The sequence below is a fragment of the Schistocerca serialis genome, chromosome 1 (assembly GCF_023864345.2).
Source record: "Schistocerca serialis cubense isolate TAMUIC-IGC-003099 chromosome 1, iqSchSeri2.2, whole genome shotgun sequence".
Classification (NCBI taxonomy): domain Eukaryota; kingdom Metazoa; phylum Arthropoda; class Insecta; order Orthoptera; family Acrididae; genus Schistocerca; species Schistocerca serialis.
The window spans coordinates 970,894,113-970,916,987 of record NC_064638.1 but is presented as its reverse complement, the minus strand read 5'-3'; positions in this window follow the sequence as shown (position 1 = coordinate 970,916,987).

Genomic DNA, 22,875 nt, shown 5'->3' with positions numbered 1-22,875 from the left:
AGATCAGTCAATCATCCAGATAGTTGCCCCTGTAACTACTGAAAAGGCTGCTGCCCCTCTTCAGGAACCATATGTTTGTCTGGCCTCTCAACAGATACCCCTCCGTTGTGGTTGCACCTACGGTACGGCCATCTGTATCGCTGAGGCACGCAAGCCTCCCCACCAACGGCAAGGTCCATGGTTCATGGGGGAAGACACAGAACTTAACCTAAATTATCCTAAGGACAAACACACACACCCATGCCTGAGGGAGGACTCGAACCTCCGCCGGGACCAGCCGTACAGGCCATGACTGCAGCGCCCTAGACCGCTCGGCTAATACCGCGTGGCTGTGACGACTCTAAAGCAAGGATTAAAAAAGTATGATACTGTACACGATTTGGATCAACACGGTATTGTATGTTGTTATTGTTAGTGTGGTCGTCAGTCCAGAGACTGCTTTGATGCAGCTCTCTGTGCTACTCTATCCCGTGCCCGCTTCTTCGTCTCCGAGTAACTACTGCAACCTACATCCTTCTGAATCTGCTTAGTATATTCATCTCTTGATCTCTGTCTCTACGACTTTTACACTCCACGCTTCCCTCCATTACTAAGTTACGTGATCTACCATCTAATCTGCAGCACCACATATCGAAAGCTTCTATTCTCTTCTTGTCCAAACTATTTGTCGTCCTTGTTTCTCTTTCATACGGCTGCACTCCATACAAATAAATCAGAAAAGACTTCCTGTCAATTAAATCTATACTTGATGTTAACAAATTTCTCTTCTTCACCAATGCTTTCCTGGCCATTTCCAGTCTACATCTTATATCCTCTCTACTTCCATCATGATCAGTTATTTGCTCCCCAGATACCAAAACTCATTTACTACTTTAAGTGCCTCATTTCCTAATCAAATTCCCTCAGCAGCCCCTGATTTAACTCGACTACATTCCATTATACTCGTTTCCCTTTGTTGATGTTCATCTTATATCCTCCGTTCAAGACACTGTCCATTCCGTTCAACTGCTCTTCCAGGTCCTTTGCTGTCTCTGACAGAATTACAATGTTACCGGCGAACCTCAAAGTTTTTATTTCTTGTCCGTGGATTTTAATTCCTACTCCGAATTTTTCTTTTGTTTCCTTTACTGCTTGCTCAATATACAGATTGAATAACATCTGGGATAGGCTGCAACCCTGTCTCACTCCCTTCCCATCCAATGCTTCCCTTTCATGCCCCTCAATTGTTATAACTGCCATCTGGTTACTATACAAATGGCAAATTGCCTTTCGCTCTCTGTGTTTTACCCCATGTCCTACCAACCGATCCCTTCTTCTAGTCAATTTGTGCCACATATTTCTCTTCTCCCCAGTTCTATTCAATACCTCCTCATTAGTTATGTTATCTATCCATCTAATCTTCAGCATTCTTCTGTAGCACCACATTTCGCAAGCTCGCTCCCTTCCCAACCACTGCTTCCCTCTCATACCCCTCGACTCTTATAAATGCCATCTGGTCTCTGTACAAGTTTTAAATAGCCTTTCTCTCCCTGTATTTTACCTCTGCCACCTTCAGAATTTGAAAGAGAGTATTCCAGTCAACATTATCAAAAGCTTTCTCTACGTCTACAAATGCTAGAAAGGTAGGTTTACCTCCCCTTAATCTTTCTTCTAAGATAAGTCGTAGGGTCAGTATTTTCTCACGTGTTCCAATATTTCTACGGAATCCAAACTCATCTTCCTTGAGGTCGGTTTCTATCAGTTTTTCCATTCGTCTGTAAAGAATTCGCGTTAGTATCTTGCAGCCATGACTTATTAAACTGACAGTTCGGTAATTTTCAGACCTGTGAACACCTGCTTTCTATGGGATTGGAATTATCATATTCTTCTTGAATTCTGAGGGCATTTCACCTGTCTCATACATTTTGCACGTCAGATGATAAGAGTTTTGTCATGGCTGCCTCTCCCAAGGCTATTAGTAGTTCTAAAGGAATGTTGTCTACTCCTGGGACTTTTTGACATCGGTCTTTCAGTGCTGTGTCAAATATTTCTCGCAGTATCATATCTCCCATTTCATCTTCATCTACGTCCCCTTCCATTTCCATAATAATGTTCTCCAGAACATCACCCTTTTATTGACCCTCTATATACTCCTTCCGCCTTTATGCTTTCCTTTCTTTGCTTAGGATTGGTTTCCATCTGCGCTCCTGATATTCATACAGGTGGTTCTCTTTTCTCCAAAGGTCTCTTTAATTTTCCTTCAGGCAGTATCTATCTTACCCCTAATAATATACTGCTCTACATCCTTACATTTGTCCTCTAGCCATCCTTGCTTAGCCATTTTGCACTTCCTGTCGCTGTCATTACTGAGACGTTTGTATTCCTTTTTGCTTGCTTCATTTACTGCATTTTGTATTTTCTCCTTTCATCAATTAAATTCAATCTCTCTTCTGTTACCCAAGGATTTCTACTAGCCCTCGCCTTTTTACCTACTTGATCATCTGCTTCCTTCACTATTTCATCTCTCAAAGCTACCCTTTCTTCTACTGTATTTCTTTCCCCTGTATCTGTCAATCAGTCCCTAATGCTCTCACTGAAACTCTCTACAATCTCTGGTTCTTTCAGTTTATCCAGATCTCATCTCCTTAAACTCGTACCTTTTTGCTGTTTCCTCAGTTTTAGGCTTCAATTCATAACCAATAAATTTAGGTCAGAGTTCACACCTGCCCCTGGAAATGTCTTACAATTTAAAACCTGGTTCCTAAATCACTGTCTAACCATTATATAATCTATCTGAATAAAACAGACTTCAATGTAGTTCAAAAAAGTGTGTGAGAACGTAATTTCCCTTTTGTATGCTGCCATTGACAGAATTATTAAGCAATAAACTAAAAGAATTATAAGTGCTACATTTTTATTACGTAAAGATCACAAAAAACTGATATATGAAAATAAATAAGAATTAGATACTTTAGACCTATATACTTACGATATGAATATAAATAAGAATTAGATACTTTCGACCTCTATACTTCCGATCCTTCGTGGATGTCCTGAAAACAGTTCCTTTTTCCTCTCGATACAGAAATGAACTTGACACTTTTCGAAGACCATCGGCGGACTCCTCATACAATTCAGCATTTTGCGTCTGCCTCTCTTTTCAGAAGCGCCTGACCAATGTCCAACATTGTCCTGTCGAAGAATTTGACTCAGAAGTTTACAGAAAGGTACTGTAGATAGGTATCCTTCGAAAACAACAAATGCAGAAAGATTTCGAAATAAATGCGGAGAGAACTTCACCATCCTCTGAACTGCGTGATGTAGCATCACTATTTGTAGGGACAATCACCGTTATCAGTATCATCAGAGGAGGCCATCGAGCACTTTTCAGTCTTTCCGTCTGCTCCGCCTCTCACGCGCTGATGCACGATTAATTTTCTATATATATAAAAAAAGTTTTGTTTTGACCGGCTGAGTTGACTAATTTGTCATATTAAAAAAAAAATGCGCTCCCAAATCTACCACAGCAATTTTTATCCAGATATATTTCCAAATTATCTGTATCATACAACATTTATAAATCGTTGTAACCCACCTTTTTTAATATCAGTACTAATAAATATCAACCACTAAAACAACAGCGACATAAAAACACGCAAGAAGAACGCAACTATACTGCAAATTAATATGAGTGCTGCAAAATTGCTGAATTGGTTGCTGAGTGAAACGTCACTAATTAAAAAACCAATAAATTTATTTGACGCGTTTCGGGAGACACCAAAGATCAGGTACTCATGATCATCTAGGTATACAGATACATGAAGACACGTTTAACTGATACAGCTGTTATGGCAGACTCAGACGAGTATCTGCCATGACAGTTGAATCGGTTACAACATGTCTTTACGCATCTGAATACCTAGATAATTATGACTACGTGATGATGGGTGTTCTCCCGAAACGGGTCAAATAAAGTCATTAATTTTTTAACTAGTAGCATTTCACTTAGCGACCAATTCAGCAGTTATGCTGTTACGCGGTACCCTCAAGATGCAACTGCTCATATGGTTCAATAAACTATCATAACGCGGCATCACTTCTTGTACTTGTAATACAAGGCATTACAAACCTGTGACATGTGACAACTACCAGAAGATGCTTATCGCTATACAGATACAACGACTAAGTGTTATAAAATTCTTGAGTCCGTTTCTAGAGGTTCAAATGGTTCAAATGGCTCTGAGCACTATGGGACTCAACTGCTGAGGTCATTAGTCCCCTAGAACTTAGAACTAGTTAAACCTAACTAACCTAAGGACATCGCAAACATCCATGACCGAGGCAGGATTCGAACCTGCGTCCGTAGCGGTCTTGCGGTTCCAGACTGCAGCGCCTTTAACCTCACGGCCACTTTGGCCGGCCGTTTCTAGAGGGTTAAAGAGATATCTATCGCTGAGACCCAAGACATTCGGCAGATGAATTGAGGAGGTGTCTTGGGTGAAACTCAGCCACTGAGAAACAGTGAGACGTTAGTTAAAGTCTGTAAAGAGATACCTTAAAGCAAATAAAACTGTAGATAATCAGACGAATGACGACATTCCTAGCCTCTCTTTTGTAAGAAATCCCACTGCAAGCTAAAGCAACATGTCATACTACCGCGTTGTCTGCCTCACCCGTCCTATTGGTATATAAACGAGTGTCCGCCCCCGGTAGCTGAGTAGTCAGTCCGCTGTTAGTAGCGGTGGGGCAAGGTCGTCGTGTCTGTGTCCCGCCTATTTGCGTACCGCGCGCTAGTGTTTACTGTTTACCTTCCGCTGCGGTGAGTGTCACCCGTCCGTGTCTCGGTAGTGCCATAGCGCACTCGTACTGCAAGTCCACAATTAAGATCACATTTGAAGAGGACTACGCAAGACCTCGAGCACTTGACATTGAACGTTTCATCTGGGCAGAACTTCATATGGCACCTAAAGACATGGGGACACTGCAGGAGCCTCCACGAAGATTGCGTTCACCACACGAACAACAAGCAATTGGGCGTCCCCTGGAAACGACCTAGTCGGCCAATCCTGCAAACACCGGAGCACCAAAACCAAAGATGCCAAAACAGCTCTCCGAAGAGCCCCAAAAAAGGCCTTTATCAAGACCATCACTAGTGACAACTTCCTGCAAATACTGAAGGCTTATCTGTAAATAAAGAAATTTTATTATCTGACGTGTGCAAACGAAACTACTGTGATGTTTCAGTGTTACAAGAAACACACAGAGCACCAACTAGCCATAGACCAAAAATACAGGGCACGAAATTAGTTCTTGAGAGACCACACGAAAGATACGGAAGTGCTATATTTGTGATACCGAACTTAGACGTATGCTCCTGTGCTTTGACCTGCGAAGAAAATATAGAAATTTTAACTATTGAGCTACATTTATGTACTGTAACATCGTGTACAAACCACCCAGTGCAAGGTTCAAATTTACGGAGCCTGGAAATTTCCATTCAAAAAACATTAAAGTTGTACCAGGAGATTTTAACTGTCACGGTCTCGCATGGGGCTATAAAGAGACAAATGACGATGGCGAAATGCTGGAGATCTGGGCAGACGAGGCTAAACTGAAATTGATGCATGACCCAAAGTTGCCTGCATCATTTAACAGCGGAAGATGGAAACGACGATATAATCCAGATAATATCTTTGTCTCCGAGAAGGTATCCTGCAAACTGTAAAGCAAATCGAGGACCCAATTCCAAGATCGCAACACAGAGCAATAACTTGCTGCATTAGGGCAGTAATCAAATCAGATTTAATTCCCTTCAAGAGACGCTTCAACGTCAAAAAAGCTGATTGGGAACTCTTCACAGAGGACCTTGATAAGGAGATCTTGGAAATTAAACCAGAAGTACAATCATATGAAACTTTTATAAACCTCGCCAAGAAAATCTCTCGACGGCGCATACCTAGAGGGTGCCACACTCAGTATATTGCTGGACTCAATGCTAGCAGCAAGGAAGCTCTGAAAAAGTATGAAGGACTTTACAATAAGGACCCCTTCTCAGAGGAAACGATCCAGGCATCTCAGAGCGAGAAAGGAAAAGTGGTGCAACCTCCTACAAGAGACGGACATGAAGCACAGCAGTAGGAAGGCATGGAAACTGCTCAAAAGTCTTAGCAACGACGCAACAAAACCACAACCCAATTACAGTGAAGTTAAACCTGATCAGATAGCTCATGAACGGAAAAACTAAAAGAAAGATCAGGAATGGTAAAATCAAAAGGAATTTGAACGAGGAGGTTAGCTTCCTAGCTCACCCGTTCTTCATTCAGGAGCTACAAGATGCCATCAACGATTTGAAAAACAATAAGGCCGCTGGCCTCGACGATCTGAGATCTGAGCAAATTTAACATTTTGGACCGAAAGTACAAGCATGGATCCTAGAGCTAATGAATATCTGTATTATAACAATGCAAATTCCTAAACTGTGGAGAAAAGCTCGGGTTGCTGCGCTACTAAAACCAGGGAAAGACCCAGATGAAGCTAAAAATTTCCGGCCTGTCTAACTGATTTGTCATCTATTTAAAGTGCTGGAGCGAATGATCCTCAAACGCAAGCTGATTATGTGGACAAAGCCCTCATTAACGAACAAGCTAGATTTCGACCAGGAAAATCATGCTGTGGCCAAATCCTTAATCTCACACGTACATCGAAGACGGTTATCAGAGAGGAGAAGTAACTGGGGTTGCATTCCTGGATCTCATTGCCGCATATGACACAGTTAACCATAGGTTGCTTACCCAGAAGGTGTATAATGTCACTTAGGACTACACCTTTTCTATGTTCGTGCAGTGCATGCTACATTACAGACGCTATGTTACCTTACAATCTAAAAACAACCGATGGAGGACACAAAAAAAATGGACTTGTACCGGGTAGTGTCTTAGCTCCAATATTATTTAACATCTATACGAATGACCTTCCCATCAGCCACCATACACGAATGTTTATTTATGCCGATGATGCAGCAGTGGCCACACAGGATAAAACCCTTGAACAAGTGGAGGAGAATCTCACAGGAGCCTTAACAGAACTTGCTACCCATTACGAACAATCTCAAACCAAAACTTAGTAAATCTCAAGTATCCGCCTTCCATCTTGGGAACAAACAAGCCATACGGAAAGTCCGAGTCATGTGGCAAGGGGAAGAATTGAAGCATACAAACAGCCCAAAATACCTGGGAGTAATATTGGACAGAGCGCTTACTTTGAAGCAGCACTGTCACAACACTGAAAAAAAGGTCTGTGCCAGGAACAACATATTGCGGAATCTAACAGGTTCATCGTGAGGAGCTCAACCACACGTTTTGCGCACCACGGGTCTGGCGCTGAGTATCTCAGCAGCGGAATACGCGGCGCCAGTTTGGAGGAACTCTGCTCACACTAAGCAAGTTGTCGTCACCGTAAACGAAACTGTACGTATTGCCACAGGATGCCTCAAACCAACTCCCAAAGACAAAATTTATCCCATCATAGGCATAGCACCACCCACTATCCGCAGACAAGTAGCCGCCGAGATCGAAAGATCAAAACAAAAGAATGATCCTCGAGACCCGATGCATATGCACCGAAAACAACGTGTCCGGCTGAAATCCCGCAGGAGTTTCATTGAAACTACTGAAGAGCTCGCCACCAAGCCCGTCGCAAGGCGGCTATCTCTTTGGGAAGAAATGGAGCCACACACCACAATGGAACTACTCGAGAAGGGATCTGCAGGATTTCAAGTATCTTTTACAACTTGTAGGTCATTAAACCAGCTGCGCACTGGAGTAACTGGGTGCAAATCAAACCTATTTAAATGGGGCTACAGGTGTGAATGCGGAGCAATACAGGTCTTGGACCACCTATTGATTTGCCCAGATATGTCTATAACATGTATTAAAGACGATATTTTGAAAGTCAATGACAAAGCAACCTACGCTGCTAATTACTGGGAAGGGAAGATATAATTGGTGTATCCGGATACGAAAGAAGAAGACCTCAAGACATCATTGGGTTCCACTTTTCTATAACACAAAGAGTCGTATACATAAAACTGATCAATGAAGAGGCGTGCACTGATGTTGTGTGCCGACACACTCACGGGCTTAAATTAAAACATGCTGATGGCCACATAGGAACTGTCACGATCGACCACACTGGATTAGGCCTTCGCACTCTGAGGGTCTTCGAGTTGCCATTCGAAGTCCCGCCAGATGTTGAGATGACAGCTTTCAAACCGTACGGCAACGTGCTGGCTGAAAAATGACAAACATTGAGACATACCCAGTCTTAAACGGAGTGCGACAAATTAAGTTTGAACTGACGAAGCGTGTGCCATACTATTTAGTAATTGGCGGCTGCAGACCCATTGTCATGTACGATGGACAACCGCGTACTTGCACCGGCTGTGGCCAGGAAGGACATGTCCGATCGGCCTGCATTCAACGCCGACTGACTCAGACACCGGTTGGTGAAGTTCCATCCCCGGCGACGCCTGCTTCACTCCCCATCACGTATGTAGCGGCTGCAACCGCAACAGCTGTTCCTGCCCAGGATCGTAACACCATATTGCAGTCAGTGGTCGATGACAGTGTGGCGGACAACATATCTCCCTCTACGTCATCGGCAGACTTGCCTCAAGACGGTGATCAATTGTGCCACCGAGACGAGTCTAAAGAGAAGATGGAAGTAGAAACGTAAATTGTCCCGACTTCTGCCTTCCTACCAATGGAAACCGCATCAGACGATTGCCGCCCGCACTCTGACACAGAACATGTCCGATAACAACGGTCCCCTCGGAAACGCAAGAAACGGCGTCATACGCCATCCGATGATTGCCTGCTTCGGATGTGTGACCCAGACGAACATCCGGCGTCGGACGACACTCAGGACCCTACCACCACAACTCACCCTTACCGTCACGACGCTACAGCGAATACAATTTCTGATCCTCGGTCTGACAACATCAGTTCTGCTATTGAACATGCGCGAGCGCTCTGCTGACAGCACTAATCAACAGTTACCAACTGCTGTATCTGATTCTTGGGCGGATGATATCGAGGATGAGCCACAGTGCCAGGAGGATGCCGAGGGCAGAGATGCACCCTTGGCTGTACCCAGCACCGACCAACCACAGTGACTACGGCTGTATCGTCAGCCTCTGTGGGGCAGCCCCTGCCGCCCGTACCTGGCCTCCTAAACAACCCAGTTGGCGACCTGGCTGACCAAACACACCGTCTAGCGACGATTAACATCAACAACATATGTGCCCGACATAAACTAGCGATGCTACAGGATCTGCTCAACGCACCAAATATCGACATTGCGCTCCTTCAAGAGGTGTACGTCGCAGACTTCATGGAACCCTATGGCTACAAGACTTGGGTCTCACATGTGTCGGCCAATGGCAGTGGTGTGGCGATCCTCCTCCGCGAAGGTATATCCGCAGAAGACGTCGAGTATCTCCCTGACGCCAGAGGCGATCGTCAGAGCGCGCACTCAAGACAGAGTGGCCCAGGAGGAACCGTCCATGTACCACGTCATTGCAGAACGACGGAGCCGACGAAGGACACTGATCCAAGCTATCACGACGGAAGACGGACGACGCCTTGATACCCAGAGCGATATAGGAAACGCCCATCATGCTCACTACACTAGGCTGTACTCGGAACATCGACATCCCCCAGAGGTGATCGCCGAAGTCTCTCAACTCACTTATGGCACGATCTCTCCGACAGCGGCAGCGGATTTGACTGCAGATGTAACGGAAGAGGAAATCATTGAAGCAAAATAGGCGGGGGCTGCTCATAAGTCCCCGGGACTTGATGGTCTTCCTCTGGAATTTTACCTGACATATCAACAATTGCTGGCACCAGCATGGACTGATATTTGCCGCTATCTTATGTCTCTCACGACGCAGATCCCTGGGCTTTCCTAGAAGGACTGATTGTGCCCATACAAAAACCACGAAGCGGATCCAGGATCAGTGATTATCGCCCCTTGACTTTACTCAACAGTGACTTCACCCGGCTTCTGGCGTCACGCCTAAAGCGATCGGTACAATGTGTTGTGTCGCAGGACCAGGCATCGTTAGGTGGTGACCATAATATTCGCACAGCACTGTGCCGATATCGAGATATGATCGCGCTAGCCAAAGATCTCCAACTGCCAGGAGTTTTGGCCTCACTCGACTTTAGCCAGGCCTTTGACAGAGTCCACCACACATTTTTGATGGAGGTACTGCGACACATGGGGTATCCGGACATCATAGTTAAGGTACTGATGCGTCTCCTACGCGGCACGACGTCCATGGTGTTATATAATGGCCATATCACGCCGCCGATACAGATCCAGCGATCGGTGCGACAAGGCTGCCTTCTTTCGGTGATACTGTACGCCCTCGTCTTGGAACCACTCTCCTGCGGCCTCCGACACCGCCTGACTGGGTTGTCCCTTGATGGACACACTTTTTGCTGCACTGCCTATGCGGATAATCTGGTACTCCTTCTTCGCAGTAATGATGATGATCGTGTAGCACTGGCGTGGGTGGCGACCTACGGCGCGGCGTCGGGGAGCCATCTCAATCTCCACAAATCGCACGCCCTGTCTATAGACAGAGGTCTACCGGACGAGAGTGTCGCACCGCTACGAATCAGTGACACAATCCACTGTCTTGGCAATGAATTTACATCTGGCATGAAGTGTTCAACAGCCCTTAACTGCAGGTGTTTATTGAACCAGGTGAGGGCAGGAATAAGTGACCACCGACTTAGACATCTAGACCTCCTGCAACGGACGCGATATGCTAACGTCTATATGGCGTTACGTATCTCCCATTTTTCACAAATACCACCTACTCTGACTCACCGCATGTTGACGGTTTTGGGATCCTTTTTAATATGGGCATGTTATTTAAGATTCGTTACGAGTCCAGGGGTTTAGCCCTTTGTCATGTTCAGAACAGAGCGAAGGCCCTGTTCGTCAGCTGTCACCTGCAACTGTGGCGACGAAGCACGACGTGTCTCACAAGTCTCTTACTGGAGGCCTTACGACCGACTTCATGCCCACCCCCTGTGATGATATCGGACATCCCGGCACCTATCTTCTGTATTAGCCAATTATTCCTTGAATTAGGCTACATTCCTACCGCACTACTACCCACACGCTTGATGATGACGAGGGCGATATATCCTGCCATGCAAATTAACAGGACGCCAAATGTGATTGAAAGCAAACACCCCACTACAAAGTGGCGTGCTGTGTGGCAGGCAGTGAATGCCACCACCCTTGATACTGACGTGCAATCTGCATGGTACGTAACTGTTGATGGGAAACAGTTGTACCAGTCCCACCTACATCACATCCACCTCGCCGACTCACCCTTGTGTGCCACATGCCAAGTGACTGACACGGATGAACATCGTTTCGAATGCGGGTCGGCAAAGGACGTTTGGTATTTGGTGCGTCACATATTGGCTTTTCTCACACGCAATACTCCTGACAGGAGAACTACCCGATCACTTCTTTTCCCCCATGAGATGTATTTCCCAAGAGCAAAAACGAACTCTGTGACGTGTATTAGCGGCCACGCTGTTCACTACCTATTCGGTCAAGAACCCTAAATATAGGCAATATTTTTCTAATTTTCTTTGGAGCGCATTCCATAATCCGCTTTGCAGCTGGATTATCGATGACATGAGAAGGTAACCATAGCACCTCTTCCCAGTTCCTTTTTTTATGAGACTGAACGAGCAACGGAAACAACACAGCAACGAGACGACTGCCATCGAAAAATTCGCAGCGGGCTATAGTATGGAGCACCCTTTGTCGTAACGCGACGACTTCCTATTATTCTGTTTATGTAGCCGAAGAGCAACGACTTTCCTTTTATTCATTTGTATAAAAATAAAATAAAAATAAAAATAAAAAAAGCAGAAAAACAAACCTTCCAAAACACTTTTACCTTTTTTTTTTAAAAAAAAGGGAAAGGTGCTTGCCTACGAAGTGCAAGAAAAAAAAAGTGGCCAGTGCGACAGAACGTCAATCCTAAGGGCCCGGGTTCGATTCCCGATTGGGTCGGAGATTTTCTTCGCTCAGGGACTGGGTGTTGTGTTGTCCTAGTCATCTTCATTTCATCCACATAGACGCGCAAGTCGGTAAAGTGGCATCAAATCGAAAGACTTGCACCCGGCGAACAGCGTACCCGATGGGAGGCCCTAGTCACACAAAATCTATTTTATGTAAACGAGTGCTCCCTGCCAGGTTAGGCAGTAAAGTTCCAGGTGTATGTTCCGTGTATAGATCTTCAGCCATTCATAGACAGAGAAACGCCAGTGTAAAAAGAAGTGAGAAAGACAACTGCCGTTGAATATTAATTAACTAAGCCAGCTAGAGAGTATCGAATCATCAAGTTCCTAGAACACAGTTCATCTGCAACTGCGGTATTACTACACCTCTTACGTATCGTATGTGAAATGTAATGTAATGGAAGCGTAATAATTACAATGATGGAACTTCATTAATAAATACTTCAGACTCAGTGGCTAATTAATCATATTTTAACGATGTAACACCATACCCTAGAAAATGTCGTTACTGCGATAACCTTTGCGAACGAGATATATACTACCCTTTTGATCGGAAGGCGCATTAGGTCGGGCTTTATAGCCTCGGCGCCGAACACAGCAGGCATCACAAAAGATGGCAACAGGTACAGGCCTTTCGGCTTCTAGAGAACGGGAGCAACAGGCAGAGAGAACACAAGAGATAAAAGGGCAATGTCAAAAGCCTGTAGCTCATCGATCGGCACTGGAGTGCCGTTAGACCTTCGTTTATACCCATTTGCACTCACGAAAAGCTAATGATTTGCAACAGAATAGTTTTGAGGACAGAATGACAAGACATAGGAAATAAAGGAGTAAATAGTTTCGAGGACAGAATGACAAGACATAGGAAATAAAGGAGTAATTCTTTTGGTAGGTCCTCCATTCTTTTGATGTCTAAGCTGCGTTTAACAATGAAGATTTCGTGCAGGGTCAGCTCTAGGTTCATACGTTTATCGGTGTCAGTTTTCGCTGTTTCTTATGATATATTCTGGAAACGTTACCTATAAAAAATTACTTTCGAATCAACGACATATCACGTAATACCAAATAACTAAAAATCGAAAATTTGTGTACATGCTTATCACAGATCTTAGCTTTTTTTCGTAAATTTGGGATATTGAAGCATATCTGCGAAGTACAGTTCCAGGCGTCTCTTTAGCTAGGACTTTCTTTACTGTTGTAGTCTTCAGTCTGAAGAATACTTCGATGCCGCTCTCCATACTAGTCTAGCCTGTGCAATATTCTTCATCTGTGAAAAACTACAGCAACCTACGTTATCTGAACCATCTTGCTGGGCGCCCTGTAAAATTTGTGCCCCAAAACTTTCCTCAACTACTAAATTGACCATCCCTTAATGGCGCAGGTTGGCGCAGGATTTTAACGAAATTGTGCGATAAATTTATTTTTCCCCAGTTCGGTTCAGTATCTCTTCACTAATTACTTGATCTACGCATCTAATTTTCAGCATTCACCTATAGCACCACGTTTCAGAAGTTCATAGCCTTTTCTTGATCGAACTGCTAATCGGCCACATTCCATTTGCGTGCAGCGCTACATTCAAGAGTCCAGACTATCCAAATGTCTTCAGAAAGGGCTTTCACACTTCAGTTCATATTAGTTAACTGATTTCTCTTTTTCAGAAATGCCTTTCTTGCTACTGGCATACTGCTCTCTATTTCAACCATCATCAGTTCTTGCTACCCATACACTTTCAGTCTCTCATTTCCTCATCTGCTTCCCTCAGCGTCGACATATTCCATCACCCAAGTTTGCATGTTTTACTTTCGTTGATAGTCATTTTGAACCTTTTTCAAGACATTATCCATCCGTTTTGGTGGCGCTGCATAAGCACAGGCATACCTACCAGCTGTCGACAACAAACCCGACAGGTTTCGTGAATCCACAGGTAGAGCCAAAAAACACAGGAAATTGGGTAAGGGTTAATTAATAAAGGGGTAAAGACCATTAAGAGATGAATAGAGAAACACAGTTTCCTGACGTAGGCGAAAGAAAACTGAAAGAAACGGCGATGCCCTGATCTCCAAGCTCGAGTAGCCATAGTTCGCTGCAATTTTCACAATCGTAGTGCTTAGAGAAACGCTGATAACTGTGACTGCAAACTTCCATTTTATATTAAGTGAATTATGACACTCTCGATGTTACGAAAGTTTTATGCTATTAAATTTTGTAAATTTATCACGTGTCACATGAAGCTCTCGCATTATCGGATGTGTGCTTCTCAAAGACTATTTTTCTGCATTTCTCGGACACCATATAAAAGCAAAGTATTATTCACTGTTGTTGCTGTGGTCTTCGGTCCAGAGACTGATTTGATGCAGCTCTCCATGCTACTCTATCCTGTGCAAGCTTCTTCATCTCCCAGTACCTACTGCAACCTACATCCTTCTGAATCTGCTTAGTGTATTCATCTCTTGGTCTCTCTCTACAATTTTTGCACTCCACGCTTCCCTCCAATACTAAATTGGTGATCCCTTGATGCCTCAGAACATGTCCTACCAACCGATCCCTTCTTCTAGTCAATTTGTGCCACATATTTCTCTTCTCCCCAATTCTGTTCAATACCTCCTCATTAGTTATGTTATCTATCCATCTAATCTTCAGCATTCTTCTGTAGCACCACATTTCGAAAGCTCGCTCCCTTCCCAACCACTGCTTCCCTCTCATACCCCTCGACTCTTATAAATGCCATCTGGTCTCTGTACAAGTTTTAAATAGCCTTTCTCTCCCTGTATTTTACCCCTGCCGCCTTCAGAATTTGAAAGAGAGTATTCCAGTCAACATTGTCGAAAGATTTCTCTAAGTCTACAAATTCTTGAAACGTAGGTTTGCTTTTCCTTAATCTACCTTCTAAGATAAGTCGTAGGGTCAGTATTGCCTCACATGTTGCAATATTTTTACGGAATCCAAATTGATCTTCCCCGAGGTCGGCTTCTATCCGTTTTTTCATTCGTCTGTACCTCCGGAATATTTTACCCAAGTGGACCCCTTCATCATTTATCCATACAATAAAGCTGCATGCCCTCGGTAAAAATTACTGCTGTATTTCCCCTCGCATTCAGCCGTTCACAGTACCAGCACAGCAAGGCCGTTTTGGTTAGTGTTATAAGGCCAGATCAGTCAATCATCCAGACTGTTGCCCCTGCAATTACTGAAAAGGCTGCTGCCCCTCTTCAGGAACTACACGTTTGTCTAGCCTCTCAACAGATACCCCTCCGTTGCGTCTACACCTACGGTACGGCTATCTGTATCGCTGAGGCACGCAAGCCTCCCCACCTACGGCAAGGTCCATGGTTCATAGGAGGCGGGGGGGGGGGGGGGGGGGGGGGAGGGTGAATTTATTATTATTACATTAATTTCTTTTGAACACTTCATACTTTTATCTTATAATACTTTATATTTTATTGTTATCATTATTAAAACAATACATATCTGTGGGGCGTTAATAGTGATGACAAAGGAAATTTATCTTCGGTAAAGGGGGAGTGGGGACAGAGACAGTGACAAATTGTGACTTCCTCTCACTCCCCTTCTCCCAGAACCGGAGCCTCCGTCCGACTCTGAACTGCAGCCTGGTTTTGTACGGGTTGTAAATAACCTTTCGCTTCTTGTATTTTATCACTACTACCTTCAGAATTTCAGAGTTTTTTCGTCTCAGTGTTGACACCAGCTTCCACTAACACTACAAAACGGTAGGATCTGCATTGCCCACATGTTCTTACATTTCTCTGGAAGCCAAGCTGATCTTGCCCGAAGTTTGCACAGTTCTTAGGAGATTGAGAAGCAGTACCGCGGGGTAGCCTCGCTGTCAGAGGCGCCATGCCAGGGTTCGCACGCCCCCCCCCCCCCCCACCTCCCCCCGTCGGAGGTTCGAGTCCTACCGCGGGCATGGGTGTGTGGGTTGTCCTTAGCTTAAGTTAGATTAAGTAGTGTGTAAGCCTAGGGACCGATGACCTTAGCAGTTAGGTCCCATAGGAACTTACCACAAATACGTTTAAAATATGAGGCGAAGTACAGAGACAGATAACAACTTCTACACAATGCAGGTGGCAGTAGAAAAACTGAAATATCAATAAACACAATTTCACGTTAAGAGAAGTTAAAGGCAGGGTTTTAGAATATCACCATACTTGTTCAACCTTTACTTAGACGAAGCCATCGTTACTATCAGATCCACACTATGAAAAGCTGAATTACGATAATCCTACACGCTTGCTTTGGTATATGACATGGGTTACCAAGCTAAAGTGTCTAAAAACGAAGCCTTAGAACATCTAAATTGCTCGTTTGTTTTCAAACAACAATAAAGATAGCCGAGTGAAGACACAATATTTACAGAGTAAAGACTTTATTCCTCAGTAATAAAGTAACACTGCTGTGCAAACTTTAGGGATGAAAGGTGTAACTTTCGCATGATGTGTCACTGCCAAGAGACGTACCTCAGTGAAATTTAGTCCATAATAAAAAGAACTACTTCACTATTGTACAGAAGGTAATTGAAGGAAATGCGAAATGAGACGAACACAAATGACACTTTTAGTCAGAGAAAATATTTATAATGAAGTGACCCTTGACATTACAAAAAGCGGATCTCACGTATGCGGCCAGCACGGAAGACCGAAAGGCTATACATTCTCTGTAACGTTCTATTCACAAGACTGATAAGGAGTTCTTGTGATCGGGCGTTCCATTCCTCCATCAGTGCATTTGACCTGGATGTCGTTGGTGAATGGGGACGTACTGCAATAGGTCTCCCCATCGCATCCCACAAGCTCTCGAAGGAATTAAAGTCGGGGGAATGGGCAAGCCAGTCTACTAGCTGAGTGGTGAGTCAGTACGCCCATGCAGCATAATGCCTCAACACAGTAGAAAACCTTGCAACCTCCCAACAGAAAAATTCCGGAACCTCCAAACAGTAAAACTGTAATTATTTATATCATTCACATTCAGCGTAACCTCCCGATAAAAAATTCCGTAACCTACCAATAATACAATGTGACTAATCTCTCAATAAAATTGTGGCTCATTTATAACCTTTCAATAATTAACTGACTGTAAATTTAAACTGGTAAATTTTGGACGTCAGCAGTGCTGCGTCACGGCCCTGAAAGATCATACTGAATAAATTAAAAATTCTTACCTCAATAATGTCGCCGGATAACGCGTATATATCTGCTCCTATAAGAAATTTTTCTGGCACAGCCCAGTGCAATGCTGGCCGATAGATTTGTCATGTATAAAAAGAAACAACTGATTTTTCTTTACAATAATCGGAATGACCCTGGATTGGAGGATTTCGTAAAATCTTTAAATTGATATGAATGATTGCCAAAAGTTAATTTTTATAAGAAAGGTTATTATTAAGAGATTTTTTTCAAAAACATTTACATGGGATTTGATATAACAATAGTATATACGCGCGAGGCTGCTTTTACCTTATACTACAACGCTCATGCACCGCCATCGCCAGCCAACTCCATACACACGACTGCTAGCAACTACTTACTCCTACTGCCACACAGTTCCCACTGCTGAGAACACTGCTCTCTTGTCTAAGATTGTCATATAACTTACATATCGCAGGCAGCGCGTGAGCAATCCATCGAAATTACATCCGCTCGAGAGCGCTAGCAACAAATTCCTTAATCATGGACCTCTAACAACCTGGACGACCAAAACGATCATGTTCCACGATTTTTCTGCGTGCTTCACGTGTTTTCATCTCCCGCCATATGAGGGTACGTCCAGAATCAAAACTCAGGCTGAATGTGCTCTCACCCGAGAAGACCACATGACGGCACTGTTCGATGGTCCAGTCCCTATGCTCTTGGCACCATCCCAGTGGCGCCGCCAATTAGCGGCTGTTGACGGGACACAATTCACTGGTCGTCGGGAGAGACCACCCCCATGCATTCGCCGTGTCACTGAGCAGCTTGAGATTGCCTGCCTTGCACTCGTGTTAAGTGTGGTTGCAATTTTATCCGCTGTTTGAAGTGGGCCCCATTTTGTCTGTTGTACAATGTAGCGACCTTCTGTTGCTGCAGTTGACCGTTTTCGACCACCTACTCTCTTTCGAGCAACAGTATCTATGGTGCACGTGAAACAATGCAGTGGGCAATACCAAACACGTGGGTTTCACTCGTTACACTTCGTCCTTCTTCCGGATTCCACGTGTTCTTCCTCGTGAGAATTCATCCAAACGTTGCCTCCGGGCCATGCTGTAATGAAGAACACTACAACAGTGCACCGTAACTACCCACTAATTGACAGTGACTTTTCCCGTCCCTTCAAGTGCCTCGTTTTGCGAGGGCAGCTCCATTTAACGCTATAGTCACGCTGACCTCATACCACGTGATGTCCAACTTTCTGTGCACAGCTGGGAGACCCCTGATAACAGGCTCCCGCACTTTCCTTCATTTCCATCGATTAGTTAATATTTTATGTAACTTCATCTTTTTTAAGTTTCACAGAGCAGTATATCTAACAGCTTATCTTCTCATTTCTTGCAGCACTAGCGATTCAAATGGCTCTGAGCACTACGGGACTTAACACAGCACTAGCGAAGCAGCAAGACTCTTGTCTTTATAGTTATGACTAAACTAAGATCTAAGATTCAAAGTAACCTTTGTTTAACGCTTTTATTTCAGTAGCTTAGTCCTGTTATTTGTATAAAAGCTAAGCAACAACATAAACACTTTCAATAGGATAGGAATAGGAGAAGGTAATTATTATACTATGCTAAGTGCCTACAACAGCCACAACAGTATGATATTGAAAAGTACAAAACTTATCAAAAGAAACTGTTTTAGCACATAGTCAGGACTGATTAATAATTCGTAACAATGGGGACAGAATGAACTGTTTGCCTTCATTCAGATCAGTCATCTTTATCAAAATATTCACTCTAATATCCGTTTTGGTTTTTAACCACTTCCTTCATACTCAATGTATAAAACTTCCTGTTAAGCTTTTTTGCGCTTCTTTAGCGTTGCACAAGTGTTTCAGAAGCAATATCATTTACACTACACGCATTTTCTGGTCTCCGATATTTTAAAAATCTCTACAACGTTCTGCTTCATCCATGTGGATTTGCACTGTACCTGTGCACTTGGAGGTCCTGCACACGTATCGAGGTATCCCAGTATGAGCAGGTGTGTAGGTAAAAGACAGTGTTTAGAAGCATCAGTTGACCTGTTCAGCTCCCGACTCTGTCCCGTCTTCCACGTGCATCTTACCTGGCTCGTAAAGGGTCACCCCATTAAGCTTTGCTAAGAAAGTGCCCTCGTCATTGTTTTGCCAGAGCGTGCGTGACCATCTTCCTCTTTATGTGGTCCTGTATCCTGTGCTACAGTGCAAAGAAACTCTGCGACCGTTTTTCGATTTAACTGCAACAAGCTGTTTTCGTCATCCCGTATGTTCTGTCCATTCATCCCTGCTGTTTCATTATTGGACTAGCTGTCTTCCTGACCGTCCAACTATCCGGATCCACTAAAACGACTTGGCCGCAGACATGAAGTTGCTTGTTCCATTTGCGTGTCTGCGGTACGTTCTACTGAATGCTGCTATGAACTAAAAGTCATAGTTTGTCGGCTCATTTGCTGTCAGGGCGCGGATTCTGGTTTGCAGCCAATTATGCCCCGTAATCCGTTTAGCCAGACAATCCGCTTAACGTCTCTGCGCCTTCTCTTCGCCATCTGTACCTGATCTGTTGACGTCAGCAGATTCGTCTCACTGCAGGGGCCGTCGCAGCTCGGCTAGTACCCGACCTGCGCCTTGCGTAGGAAGGGAGGATTGGAGTTTAACGTCCTGTCGACGACTGTGTACAAGCGGCACAAGCCCAGAATGAAGGAAGGTGGCGAAGGAAATGGGCCGTGTCCTTTCGAAGAAACCATCCTGGCGTTCACCTAAAGCGATTTTAGGGAAATATTTAAAGACAAAGAAAGGCAACAACCGGCTCTCTGTGTATAATTTTATTCATGCCATGATGCGTTTCGGACTTTACCGAATCTTCAGATTAAAAGTAAGTGCACCTATTAATTAAACGTAAACTGACAACTCGAAATTCAAAAATCAGCCAATAAAAACATTATCCAGTGACACGATAATTACGTAACCCCTTTTCATGACCAGTGGCATGATCACATTAAAGAATAAGGCGACCTTCTGTTTAAAATTGTACAATTTGTTTCGGGGTTTGATCGTAAGACTCAAATAAATCATTATAAAAATAGCGGTCAGAGACAGATTCAGACTTTACAATTTCTATAAACACTCTTCGTTTCATCCGATATCTCGTTTTCAGCCTGTCGCTTCTTCTTACCACTTTGTACTGTCCATTAAATTACACTTACTACTATGACCAGTTCTCACTCCTCATCCGACAGTGCGTAGTCTTCGCGCACGCTACATCAGTATCAAAGTACACACACATGCATCATACTAACCTGTAACTTTCCAGTAGAATGATGTAGGAAAGTAATATGTGTTACTTTCTTCTGCCAATATCAGCAGAGTCTTGGCTTTCAAGGAGAAATAAAACTCTTAAGTGATTACCGTAGCAAATTGTCAGCATCACACAGCAAATAAACTTCATAGAATACAAGAATATATTGTGCTGTATTTAATGTATCACAATAATAATTTGATAAATTTGCAATGTACACTAAATTGTAAAATGTAAGACTGCAGCGTCTCATGGTGTTGACACTGAGTGAAAAGTTCTCGGGTTTCGAGCTACGTCACCACTATCAGTGGGATACTGGTATGCCGGCCGGTGTGGCCGAGCGGTTCTAGGCACTTCAGTCTGGAACCGCGTGACCCCTACGGTCGCAGGTTCGAATCCTGCCTCGGGCATGGATGTGTGTGATGTCCTTATGTTAGTTAGGTTTAAGTAGTTCTAAGTTCTATTAGACTGATGACCTCAGATGTTACGTCACATAGTGCTCAGAGCCATTTCTTGGATACTGGTATGCTCGTTGTACAGGGTGAAGCGAAATTCGCGCACTCGAGCTGCACAGCGCGACTCCTCAAATACCAGTGATAAAAAAAATGTCCGCAGTTCGTGGTCGTGCGGTAGCGTTCTCGCTTCCCGCGTCCGGGTTCCCGGGTTCGATTCCCAGCGGGGTCAGGGATTTTCCCTGCCTCGAGATGACTGGGTGTTGTGTGATGTCCTTAGGTTAGTTAGGTTTAAGTAGTTCTAAGTTCTAGAGGACTGATGACCATAGCTGTTAAGTCCCATAGTGCTCAGAGCCATTTGAACCATTTTTGATAAAAAAATGTCTCAGAGAATTTCGTCAGGCGAGTACATACGGCAGTATAAGGACGTTACGGAGTAGCAGTCTGACAACATTGTAACCAGATGTATGGCAGCCATCTCGGTCAGATTATCGTATTAGTGCTGTGCAGTTGGTGCAGTGGATAGAATTTTGGGTAAGCATGCATGAGGTCAAGGGTTTGATCCTGGGTTGGGGTGTATTTTTTTTATTATTTGCTAATTTTATTCAAACATACACCGCAATATACACCGTTCTTAGGTCACATGTATCCCAAATTTACTACATTTTGTAACGCTGAACATAACAAATACGTGGTTATACAAATAGTAAATAGATAGTTGAACCAAGTGACCTGTCATAGGGCAGAATAACTACTAAGCCAATATCAATTTCTAGATACTAAAGATGATAGCACAGTACAATAACACAACGCCTACTGTTCATTTATACTACTGGTAATACGAGCGCTCAGATTCGCACATTAGCAACCAGTGACAATAATAATGTCCATATTAATGACCCATGACCTTCACAACAGAATACGTTGTTCTCAGAACAGATGCTCAAAGCGACCTCCCTGCACGTCCAAACGTTGCGCAACCCGCCTGACCATACAGCTCTGAACCCTTTGAAGCGAAGCTGCGTCCACAGTAACAAGAGCAGCATGAACACGCGATACCAATTCTTCCACATTCGTCGGTGGAGTAGAGTACACGTGCTTCTTCAGGTGTCCCCACAGGAAGAAACCCAGGGGATTTAGGTCAGGTGAACGCTGTGGCCGTACAACTGGACCTTCACGTCCGAGCCATTTCCCTGAGGAATACATGGTACCTTCGTGCAGCCGACCAGGCAGGCAACATGTAGGGGCCCAAACACCTGTCGCCCAATATTCCGTCCCAGACGTCTAGACCAAAGCGAACTTGACACCCGCGGTCGCGGGTGACGTACGGGTTAACCTCACACCAATGGTGGGCAAGGTGCATATTGAGGACACGCTCACGAGTGAATGCTGCTTCCTCCGACCATGTTATGGTGTTCACGAAGTGATAGTTGGCTTCCTGTTGTTGTTGGAACCAATCACAAAATTGCATCCGCTGAATGCGATCTGCAGGATGCACGTGTGGCGTGAAAGCATAATGATAGGGGTGCAGCCTATGCTCGAGCAGCACGTTAAAGACCGTGCGTCGCGAGACACGCAGCTGCCTTGCTACGCTGCGTGTACTTCGCTCAAGTTTTTGGTGTATGATATCCAGAATAGCTTCCTCAATAGCTGGAGTACAGCGAGTCCGTGGACGACCTCTGTCAAGTAGTGGTGGAAGGACAGAATCTGATTCCCGAAGGCGCAGCTCCAGACGACGAAACACATTTTGATCTGGATGGCGTTGACGAGGATATCTAACAGCATATTCACGAGCGGGAACACCAGCCCGGATGTCAGATGCACCAAGGACCAGATGCATGTCCAC